The sequence below is a fragment of the Macaca thibetana genome, chromosome 7 (genome assembly GCF_024542745.1).
Source record: "Macaca thibetana thibetana isolate TM-01 chromosome 7, ASM2454274v1, whole genome shotgun sequence".
Classification (NCBI taxonomy): domain Eukaryota; kingdom Metazoa; phylum Chordata; class Mammalia; order Primates; family Cercopithecidae; genus Macaca; species Macaca thibetana.
In genome coordinates, this window is record NC_065584.1 from 4356387 (window position 1) to 4368508 (window position 12122).

General features: G+C 56.2%; 1 long non-coding RNA gene across 1 annotated transcript; it reads left to right on the top strand.

Annotated features, from left to right (window-relative positions):
* Window positions 1–276: 276 nt before the first annotated feature.
* Window positions 277–2426, top strand: LOC126959438 (uncharacterized). The gene is made up of 2 exons (XR_007727534.1): window positions 277–434; window positions 2248–2426. It is a non-coding gene; the product is annotated as an uncharacterized LOC126959438 (long non-coding RNA).
* The last annotated feature ends 9696 nt before the right edge of the window (window positions 2427–12122 follow it).

Sequence of the window (12122 nt, forward strand, 5' to 3'; positions counted from 1 at the left end):
CGGCCTGCCCAGCGGGGGATGCGGGGCGCGGTCACTTCCTCCCAGCAGCCGGGCAGGGGCGGGGGGCTGGCCGCACGTCGCATGGTATGTGGAGTTCGGGAGTCCGAAGGACGGGGCTGTCAGGCGCGGGGCCATTGTCGGACGACGGCTCCTGATAGGCCGCCTGGAAGGGGCGCGCTTGGCCGCGTTCCTGCGTCACAGACTGGCTCCAGCTGCGGGAGCGCCACTCCCACTCCAACTCCCCCAGCCGCCCCTCTAAAGTGTTCCGGTATCACCGCGGCCACAAGGAGACAGGGCACGGGGGCTTCCCGGAGGAGGCCCCCTAAGGGGAAGGGGGCTACACGGCTGGCCAGAGTGCTGGCCGCGCGGCTGTGCACAGGACCTGGAGCCCCTCCCGTCGTCAAGCCTTGCTTGAAATGCGTAAATGCGGAAAGGTGAAGTGGCTGACCCGGGTCGCACCGCTTCAAGTAGCGGAGTGGGGTTCCTAGCCAGGCCTACGGGACTCCCACTGGAGCCTTTCTCCCTCTAGGGCTAGGGCTGGACCCACAGGCTGCTGGAACAGGCAGAAGGGGAGGTGTCCAAAGCCCAGACTCCAGGGCTTCGTCTTAATCATCAAGCCGACTTTGCCCACTCCGCGCAGGCCTCCGTTTCCAGGCCTGTTTCCCCATCCAAACTGTCTCTCAGGGTCTGTCTTGGGAGATGTGGAGGTGGGGCATGTGGGGAGGATGGAAGGGGGCTGTGAAGGGAACCCACTGGAGATTAACTTCCTTCCTTATTTCACACGCTAGGAATTTCTGCCCTCTGGAAAGGCCCCCGTCATTTAGGAATTTCCCGCTGGGCACGGGCTTCCCTCCTGCCTCACTGGGGCCTCTGCTCCTCCCCTCTTTTGTTTGGCCTCTTTCCCCGCCCCCTGCTCACTCTGCTATTCCCTCTCCAGCCTAGCAACAGGTCTTCCAGGACCAGGGGGGCCAGCGGAGTGGGGGCGGTGTGGGTTCAGGGTGCCCTGGGAACTGAGAACTTCCTCTTCAAGGGTGGTGGCCAAGCGCCAGGTTTGCACTTGGATTGCCATCCATCCTGTCTCTGGGGAACCTGTGGGGGAGCGGATGCAGGAGGCCGCCAGGATGGGGCGTTAAGGCTGCCAACCCCACCCCTTCTCTCCTAGGGCTCCAGGGATGACATTTTTCAGATGAGTCCACAGAGCCACAGTGTCCTGGGGCTGGGAGGGTCCTTCCATCGGCACTGCACAGATGGAATTCATCCACACAGGGGCGATGGGGAAACCGCCTGAGGGGCCCTGGCCCGTGGCTGCCTTCATGGCTGGCTGCTGTGGCCTCATTGTGCAATCCCCACAAGACTCTCCTGCCAGACTCTGTTCCCCCACCCCACCCCACCCCACCTCCCCTCCCAGCCCCAAGCAGATCGGGAAATTGCTTGGAAGTCTGTATCTGCCAGGAGGGCGTTGTCAGGCCTTAGGCCCTACTGTCCCCTTGGAGGCAGCCCCTGGTCTGCACAGGCTTTGCAGGGCTGAGGAGGGGCTGCCACCCTTGTCACCCGCTGACGGCAGTGGCCCACCCAGAGCACCGGCCGGGGATTGGGAAATGAGGCTGCTGCCTTGGACTTTTGTCTGCACCAGTCACTCCCCTTCTCTAAGCTCAGGCATGAGGGTCAATGGTCACATGCGTGAAGTTCTCAAGACAAAGAAAGTCTTCTGAAAATGGGGCAGCATGGAGGGCCAAGGGATGACAGCCAATGGGGCCCATGGGGCAGGAGCAGTCCTTACCCTCTTCTCGCAGATGCAGAAAACAGTTCCCAAGAGGCCAGGCTCTTCCAGAGGAGCCAAAGGCCAGCCTAGGGCTCCACCCCAGCAAGAAGCCAGCATCGCATACTGGGTGGGGATGTTTATGACCCGTGGCCAGCGGCTGTCCCATTCCCCAGCTCCCCAGGGCACAGGCCAGGGGCAGCGAGCGGGGGCCTCGGCCTGGCGGGGAGGGCAGCAGACAGGAACAGACTGGCAGTGACCTCCCCATTTAGCCTAGAAGGCGAGTGTGCCAGCACCTGGCCAGGAGCCACCATCAGCTCCTCGCACGCAACCCAGGGCCTCAGAGGCCAGGACACAGGGGACGTCCCTCCCTTCCCTCTGCCAGAGCAACGACAGCTGACTTTTTAAAAATGGTTATGGTACAATATACATAATGCAATTTATAATCTTTTAAGCGCACGGTTCAGTGGCATTAAGTATATTCACAGGGTTGTGCAACCAACATCGCCCTCCACCTGCAGAAATCTCCACCTGGCAAAACGGCAACTCTACCCACTGTGCACTAACACCCCTCTCCCTCTCCCCCGGGCCCTGGCAACCACCACTCTACCTTTTGTCTCTGTGGTCTTGACTATTCTCGGTACTGCAAATAAATAGAGTCACACAGCATTTGTCCTTTTGTGTCTGCTTTATTTCACTCAGCATAATGTCTTCAAGGTGCATTCATGTGGCAGCAGGTGTCAGAATTCCCTTCCTTTTTAAGGCTGAATCGTATTCCATTGTATGGATGGGCTACACTGTGCATCCATTCATCTCTCTGTGCACACTGGGTTGTTGCTATCTCTTGGCTGCTGTGTACAGTGCTGCTATGAAACATGGGTGTAGACCAGGTGTGGTGGCTCATGCCTGTAATCCCAGCATTTTGGGAGGCCCGGGCAGGTAGATCACTTGAGCCCTGAAGTTCAGGACCAACCTGGGCGACATAGTGAGACCCTGTCTCCACCAAAAATACAAAAAATTAGCCGAGTGTTGTGGGGTGCACCTGTAGTCCCAGTTACATGGGAAGCTGAGGTGGGAGAACGACCTGAGCCTGGCAGGTTAAGGCTGCAGTGAGCCATGATTGCACCACTGCACTCCAGCCTGGGCAACAGAGTAAAACCCTGTCTCAAAACAAAAACAAACAAACAAAAGAACACGAGTATGCAAACATCTGTTCATGTTCCTGCTTTCAATTTTTTCGGGTAGACTGCTGACGTTTGTTGATCTCCACCAGTGCCAGGCGTTGTTCTAAGTGTTTTGTATACATTAGCCGATTTCATCGGACAACCTAATGAAGTGGGCACTAACTCTCCTCTTTCTACAGATGAGGAGACTGAGGCACAGAGAGGTCCAGTCATGTGCCAGCCAGTGGTGAAGCTGGAGCCCCTTCACTAAGCACAGTGTTATCTTGCTTCTCCTCCAGCGTTGCTCAACGTCTGAAATTCAGCTTGATGTATTTAAGTCAGACACAAGAAAGGACTTCCAGACCAAGGAGTTTAGATGCAGAAATGGGAGGTACTATCCTCCACTTTTTCATCTTGAAAAAAAATTTTCTCAATCTTTTTCATTACCTCATTTAGTCCATTAATTGCACCTCCACCTGCGCCCTGTAGGGCAGCAGGAAAGTCTGAGTTAGCACGGACCAGAGAATAACACAGGCAGGTGCATTACTGGCCCTCTCTCTGCATTCTTGAAGGCACCTAGAGGAAAGCTCTCTAGAAGAGGGGCAGTTGGGGACGGGCATGGTGGCTCACGCCTGTAATCCCAGCACTTTGGGAGGCTGAGGCAGGTGGATCACCTGTGGTTGGGAGTTCAAGACCAGCCTGACCAACATGGAGATATCCTGTCTCTACTAAAAATACAAAATACTAAAAATACAAAATTAGCCGGGTGTAGTGGCGCATGCCTGTAATCCCAGCTACTCGGGAGCCTGAGGCAGGAGCATCGCTTGAACCTGGGAGGCAGAGGTTGCAGTAAGCCAAGATCACACCATTGCACTCCAACCTGGGCAACAACAGTGAAACTCCATTTCCAAAAAAAAAGAAGAAGAAGAAGAAGAAGAAGAAGAAGAAGAAGAAGAAGAAGAAGAAGAAGAAGAAGAAGAAGAAGAAGAAGAAGAAGAAGAAGAAGAAGAAGAAGAAGAAGAAGAAAAGGGCATTGAAGGCAGGCAGAGGGAGAGCAACCTGAAGCAGGGCCCAGGGTGGTGGGTGATCACGAGGGGCAGAGGGCCCATAGGTGGCTGGGCCTGGCCAGAGGCATGGCTGCAGCTGCTAGCCTTGGTCACAAGAGCATTGCTGACCTCAGAGTGGGTCACCTAGCCCCTCCCCCAGCATCCCGGGACCACTTCCCTCTGCATGATGACTTGCACTTCCCGCTGCCCTAACCCTGGTTCCCAGGACCCCAACACTCACTCTGCTTCTCCCTTTCACTTCTCAGGCTGTCACCAGCCCTGAAACTCTTCTCGGGGCCTCTTGCTCCCCCGGGGATGCCCTACTCAATGCATGGGGTGGGGCCATTGTGTCCCCTGTTGACAGATGAGGAAACTGAGTCTCAAAGAAGCAGGCACAGAGGTTGAGGCGTTAAGGCTGGGATCCCTGCTGCCACCCAGCCTTCCCCAAGAGGAGCAGTGGCTCACTCAGCGTCACCTGCAGCTTCATGAGACCCTGGCTGAAGTCTGCTGACCTCCTCCGGGACTGTGGGATGGCCAGGACAGCTGACCAGGAGCCACTCTCACGGCATATCCCCTCCTGCAAAGGAGGCGGCATGAGGACCCTCAGCAGCCCGGACATGCACCATCAGGCGGTGCCCCACCCCAGCCCCACGGGACACTGTTGACTTGTTGATAGCCCCTCCTCTTCCTCCTAGGAGGAAGCCAGGCCAAGGATTCCTTTCCGTATTTGGCAGATGGAGAAACTGAGGCCTGATGAGGTATGGCTTCTGCAACTATTCCATGAGCCGGGCCCACTGTCCTTGCTTAAGAAGGGCGAAGGGAGAGAAAGCAGGGCCTATGGGGCAGCAGGACCCCAACACCAGTGGCCTCCCAAATAGTGTGGTGTAGGAGGGCTCCCTGGAGGAGTGGGTCCTGGTGGAACTCATGGGCATAGGAAGTTCCCTATGCCCGCTGCAAGCAGCCACTCTCCTCCCCAAGTTCAGCTCTCCTAAAACTCCAGTCTTTGACCACAGCTCTCTGGTAGTGATGCAAAATGCCCAAGTTCAGTTCTGGTCCCTTCTGCCCGGGGTTCCTATAGAACACGGGCCCTTCTCAGAGTCGGCATGAGTTCCAGGAAAACAGCTGCAGAGCCATGGTCTATGCAGGGTTCTCCCAATGACCGAGGCCAATCACGTGGCAGGAGCTCTCTTGGGAAGCCCAGCGCTGCTTCATGGGGCTTTTCCGGGAAGGGAGTTGGGGAGGAGAGGGGAGGGAAGGGGAGGGGAGGGAAGGGAAGGGGAGGGAAGGGGAGGGGAGGGAACAGGAGGGGAGGGGAGGTGTTACCAGGAGGGACTGTATCCAAGTCATGAAGCACCAAAGTATGTTAGCAGCAGCAAATCCATACGGGTCTGTAGCAACCTCAGTTCTTACCTCCTCAGAAAAGAGAATTCAACTGAGAGGTCTAAGGCAAAGTGAGAGACCGTGGCAAGTTTCAAAGCAGAAGTGAAAGTTTATTTAAAAGCTTTAGAGAAGGAGCCTGAGCAACATGGCAAAACCCTGCCTCTGCCAAATAATAAAAATAATAATACAAAAATTAGCCGGCATGGTGGTGGGCACCTGTGGTCCCAGCTACTCAGGAGGCTGAGGTGAGAGGATCACTTGAACCCGGGAAGTGGAGGTTGCAGTAAGCCCAGATCGTGCAGCTGCACTCCAGCTGGGCTACAGAGCAAGACCCTATCAAAAAACAAAACAAAACAAAACAAAACAAACGGCCAGGCACAGTGGCTCATGCCTGTAATCCCAGCACTTTGGGAGGCCAAGGCGGGCAGATCGCCTGAGGTCAGGAGTTGGAAATCAGCCTGGCCAACATGGTGAAACGCTGACTCTACTAAAAATAAAAAATTAGTCAGATGTGGTCCCAGCTACTTGGGAGGCTGAGGCAGGAGAATTGCTTGAACCCAGGAGGCGGAGGTTGCAGTGAGCCGAGATTGTGCCACTGCACTCCAGCCTGGGAGACAGAGTGAGACTCTGTCTCAGAAAAAAAAAAAAAAAAGTTTTAGGGCAGGAATGAAAGGAAGGAAAGTACACCTGGAAGGCCAAGCAGGTGACTCAAGGGACCTTTGACATGGGGTTTTATACATTAACATGCTTCCACTTCCCAGGGTGGGGGGAGCTTGCATTCCTTCTCCAGATTCTTCCCTTGGGCTGGGCTGTCCACATGCACCGCCGTGGCCTACCAGCACCTGGGAGGGGCCGCATGCGCGGTGTGTGTACTGAAGTGGTGCACGTGCTCATCTGAGGCGCTCTTCCCTTACTGTCGAGGGTTTCCCCGAGGAAGGTCATATACCAGTTAAGCTCTGCCATTTTGCCTCTTAGTGCTTATGCTTGAGCCCACTCACCCGACTCCTGAGATCTCACCGGGAAGTTGCTGATCACTCGTTTTGGTGCTTCTATGTAGAAGAAACACCTATGTTGGGAGACTGCCTTTTCCTGGTGCTGGTTCGACCAATTATTATTTTAGAGAGACAGTGTAACAACTGCCTATCACCTGATGGTCGCATGACATTCCTGGGTGCTCTTCTGCCCTGCTCACATCTGTCTACTGTAACAGAGGCTGCTCAAAAAACAGGCAGGCCCTGTGACTGCCTCCAGCCCAGGTTCTGGGAGCCCCCTTCTTGCCAGACGGTCAGGAGCTCTGACTTCCAGACTTTGGAGAAGGAGGGCGTCCCTCTGTGGGCTCAGGCGTGGAGACCACCTGGGCCCTGGCACTCCATTGCTTGCAGCTGTGTCTCTCCACACATTGCTTGGGACAGTGACATTTCCTTGGGACCTCCTGGAGATGGCGCTGGCACACTCAGAGGGTTGGCAGGGATGGCTTAAAGGAGGTAGTGCAGGTAAATAACAATGAATGCCACAGGTAGGAGGATGCTCTCGGAGAGCCAGGTCCTCCTCCAGCCAACTCTTGCATTTTCTTGTGTAATGCTCCCAAGTTTACACAGGGAGACTGAACCCAGAGAGGTGGAGTAACTCACACAAGGACACACAGCTAGGAAGGTGCAGAGCTGGGATTCCAGCCCAGAGGTATATGAGTCCAGAAGCTGATTCGAAATGCTAGCCCTGAGTCCAGAGAAAGCAGGAACATCACATGCCACCAAGCAGAGTCCGGCACACACTGGGCACCCCACAAACGGCAGGGCTTCTCATGATGAAGCAGGAGAATAGGGTCTGGAGGCAGGGAACCTAAGGCTGTTTCATGCCAAATTCCTAGAACTATATTGAAAGGAAAACGCATACAAAAAATTAGCTGAGCATGGTGGTGGGCGCCTGTAATCCCACCTACTAGGGAGGCTGGAGTGCAATGGTGCTATCTCCGTTCACTGCAACCTCTGCCCCCGGGTTCAAGTGATTCTCCTGCCTCAGTTTCCTGAATAGCTGAGATTACAGGTGCCCGCCACCATGCCCAGCTAATTTTTTTTGTATTTTTAGTAGAGACGGGGTTTCACCATATTGGCCAGGCTGGTCTTGAACTCCTGATCTCAGGTGATCCTCCCGTCTCAGCCTCCCAAACTGCTGGGATCACAGGCTTGAGCCACCGCGCCAGCCTCACCCTAGCCTCTGATTGGTTGCTTTTTACAACCAATCAGATGTTTGCACAGGAGCGTGACCTTTGTAACTTCACTTCAGCCTGTGGTTGGCTGCTTTCTGCAACAAATCAGACTGATTGCAGACCACCACTTCATTTACATGAGATGAGCATGAAGTGGCCAACAGGAAACTTCTAGGGGATATTTGGACTCAACAAGATTCTGTATTTGGACTGTTGAGCCACTGCTCGGTCCACTCCCACACTGTGGGGTGTACTTTCATTTTCAGTAAATCCCTGCTTTCGTTCTTTTGTTGCTTCATTCTTTCTTTGCTTTGCTGGGCATTTTGTCCGATTCTTTGTTCAAAACGCCAAGAACTTGGACAACTTGCAGTCACGACCCTCTACTGGTGATCTTTGTCTTCCCTAAGATCCTAAGTCCATTATTTGAGGATTCTATCCATCTAAGAGCCTTGAGTTCCTCATTTGATGTTTACAGGGATCAAGAACGACTGCCCAGGCCAGGTGCAGTGGCTCACGCCTGTGATCCCAGCACTTTGGGAGGCCGAGGCGGGCGGATCATTTGAGGTCAGGAGTTGAGACCAGCCTGACCAACATGGTGAAACCCTGTCTCTACTAAAAATAAAAAATTAGCCAGGCAAGGTGGTGGGCGCCTATAATCCCAGCTACTTGGGAGGCTGAGGCAGCAGAATCACTTGAACCTGGGAGGCAGAGGTTGTAATGAGCTGAGATCACGCCACTGCACTGCAGCCTGGGTGACAGAGTGAGACTTCATCTCAAAAAAAAAAAAAAAAAAAAAAAAAGGAAAAGAAAAGAGAAACAACTGCCCTATCCTCCCAACCACCTCCAGCAAAAACAGTTTCCCTACCAATGCCCAGAATGTCACCGTTCATATAAATTCCTTGGGCAAGAATCAGTTTTTAACAACTCAAGTGTCCAGCAAGGAACCTTGGTTACTGCTGGGAATGGGAGCAGGAAGACTAGAGATAAGAAGGAGACTTTTTACCTTATACCCTTTGCATATCTTTTACATTTTGACCTACGTGAATGTATTGTTACCCAAAACATTATTAAGCCTTTAACACATTTTTAAGGCTGTTACTAGATGGGTGGGCATATGTGCAGACAGAAGGGACGGTGCTCCTGGAGAGGCCCAGGCCCCCAGGGCCCAGGAGAGGATGGACCGAGGGGTGTGTGTGACTTGTCCAAGTTTCAGTTCCCTCCAAGTGTTTCACAAGACCAGGGTCCCAGGAGGCCAGGCTGAGATAGGGTGGCTCCCAGCGAGCTCTGGTCCTGTGACCTGGCGCGCTGTGGACCCTGCCCTCTGCAGTGGCCGTCTTATTGCAGCACAGTGGCCGGCAGGTGCTCACTGACCAGTCTTCCACAGGGAAGGGCGGGCACGGGCAGTGTTATGAGGCAGGCCACTCCTGGCCACCCCCTGGGCCTCATGATGGCCTGTGAGCTGTGTGCACCGACGGCGGCCCTGGGGCTTCTTTGTGGTGGCAAAGGAAGGAAATTTGATTGGGGACGGGGGTAGCCTTGGGGACCCTGCAGCCTCCTCTCCCAATGTGGGCAGTGGTGAGGGATCCTGCAGTCACCTTCCAGCCGCTGGGGATATTGCCACCATGTACAGGGGCCTGCTGAGTACTGAAGCCAGGAAGGAAGGGGCTGGGGTCACCAGGTGAGGAAGGAAGAGGGTGAGCTGTGCAGGCCTGGAGGAGACACACGGACCGCCACTCACAGCACGCCCTCTTGCCAGGACCGCTGTGGACAGATTCACTGGCTCCCTACTGGGCACTCCTTCCCATGTTACCAACAAGAAGACTGGATCGGTCCCCCGGCTGGAAGGGGCAGAGCTGAGACTGGAACACAGGCCTGGTGGCTCAGCCTCGTGTGTCTCCCGCATGACACACTCAAGCAGGGGACAGGCCCAGACACATGAAGACCAGGAGGAGAGATGGCCGCAGAGGGCTGCTGGGCCCCAGCCTGAGCTGGGGTGGGGGCAGCTCTCCAGTCTCCTCTTACCCTACACACGCTGTCCCTGAACCAGCAGGTGTGTGTGCACACAGCACACACACACACATACACATACGTACACACACACACACACACACATATACATATACATACACACAAATACACACACACACACACACAGAGTGGATCATCTCTGCAGACCAGAGCATGCGGGCCTGGGGCATGTGGGTTCTCTGTATCTTCTCTCTGCCCCCCAGAGTTGGGCCTGGGATGGGGCCCCAGAAGATTCACAGAGCAGACCCAGTCTCAAGGACCTCAAGCTCAGGGACAGAGACCAGAGGGAACCCCAGGACATGCAGAAGCCTCAGGCCACGGTGAAACTGGGGGAAACCCAGCTAGCCCTGAAGAGGGAGGAGAACTGGGCCATGCAGCAGGGAACAGGTGGCCGGCAGAGGCTGGGGGCCAGGGGCCGGCAGGCAGGGCCTGGGGCTGAGCTTGGGGGCAAGTAGGATGGTTCCAGGCTGTCTTGCTTTCTGAGAGGAGTGAGGAGACTGGGCAAGGGCCTCCATCCTGGGGGTGCTGACAGGGGCTGGTGCACATAGGTGCACGTGCACAGACACACACACACTTGCTTATCAGCCAGATGGCCTGGCCGATGAGAACTGGCTCTCTCTGAGAGCCAGTCCGCACCCTGCAGGCTTGGCCTCGACAACAGATGGCCAAGGAAGCACTCCAGGCTCTTTGCAAGGTCTTGTGGGCTCAGCCTTCACCCCCTGGGGCAGAAAGGCCAGTGGCCAGACCCCAGGACTGAGGCACCCAGGATGCCCTGGTCTCGGCCCCACCTCTACCCCCAGCTTCCCTGACTGCGTCCTCTAGGAGCTGCCATCCCACCCCCAGCTCAGCCTGGCTTGGCCTGGGAAGTTCCAGCCTGCAGCCCCCAGCCCCAGGCACCACTGGGCTCACAAGGATCTGCACACATGGCACACACACCCTCCTGGAATGGAGACACAGGTACACATGTGCACACAGTTCCTGCCAGGAAAACTCTGACTTCCTGTATCCGGGCCTAGGAACTCTCATGGTCTAAGCTGGCCCCCTCCCTCTGCCATCAGCTGCTCAGCCGTCAGCACCTCTTCCCAGCCTCTCTTGGGGCCTCCCCCTGCAGTGACCTCCACTCAACTCAGGTTTTGCTCCAGCCTCAGCACCCCACCACCCCAACCCCAGGGTGCCCAGGGCCTTCCTGTAGGTGGGCCTCCGGGAACATGGCGTCACAGGGAGGCCAGGGCCCTGGCCTTATGACTGGCTCTGACTTCACCCTCCCCAGCTGAGGAGGCACTGACAGCACCCCCATTTCACAGCTGGAAAAATACAAGGCATAGTGAGATAAAGGAACCTGCCTGCATTCTCACAGGTGGGAAGTGGCAGAGCCAGGACAGAACCCCCTCCCCAACCCCACAGCCCAGCCCGAGGACCCTCCGGCTCCAGCTCCTCAGTGAGGAGTCTGAGACAGAAGCGTGGGGAAGGGAGTGGCAGGAGCTCCTTGGGGAGAACCTGACCAGGACCAGACCAGGCCAAGCCCTCCCTTCTCCCCTCTGATGCACCCTGCCTGGGACACTCATGGCCACCACCAGGTCAGGGGTGGGGTCAAGCAGGGGAGAGGCCGACCTGTCAATCACTTGCCATCTCTTGGACCCCTCCCCTAGGAAAAGACATGCCCTCTGGTGCCTGGCTGGGAAGATCCGCAGCACCACGCAGTGCCGACCCCTGTTCTCTGCCAGCCTCGGTCCTCCCATCAGGGACGGGAATCGCTTATCGGCACTAGCATCACACACCCGCCCCCACCTCAACCGTGGAGATGGGGAACCCCAACCCTCCCACTTCCTCATTCCTGCCCCACCTGCCCTACCCTGCCAGGGGACATCTGGATATTCCCTTGCCCCAGCCTGCCCTGCTCCTGGCCTCCATGGAGGAGGGTACTGCCCCAGCACTTGCTCCCAGAAGAGACAGACAAGCCCTGAGCACTCAACCCCCAGGCTCTAGCCCCAGCAAGACTCAGGCTCCAGGTCCCAGCCCTGGCATAGGAACCGGGGCAGGTCTGCCCGGGGAACTGCCCCCTGACTGTCCACAGTGCAGGGAGGGGGCCTGGAGGGAACAGGGAGAGACACGCCCCCTGTCTGCCTGGCACCAGAGGCTTTCAGACCCCTTACCCTGTCCTCAGGCGACCCAAATTCGTGGAGCTCTTGGAACCTTAGCCCACCTGCGGTCACCTGCCCCCCACTCCCGCCAGGGTCGGGATCAGGCCCAGAGACACTATGGGGGCCCACTGTGGAGGGCTGGGAGGGGCACCTGTCACCACCTGTCTCAGCTGCTCCCTAGAAATCTCCCCATCTCAACTTTCAGCCTCCCCAGCAAGCCCGGCTGCCAATGCAAATGGGTTTCCCAGCAACCCAGCCCGAAGGCTTCAAGGCTTCAAGTTTCAGCGGCAGCTTTGCGGAGAGAAGCGGGGATGCAGGTGCACGCTGCAGCAGTCTCCTTACGCTTGCCTCCATTGCTGACACCTCATGGTCACTCCGGGACACACACTCCATGGGTGA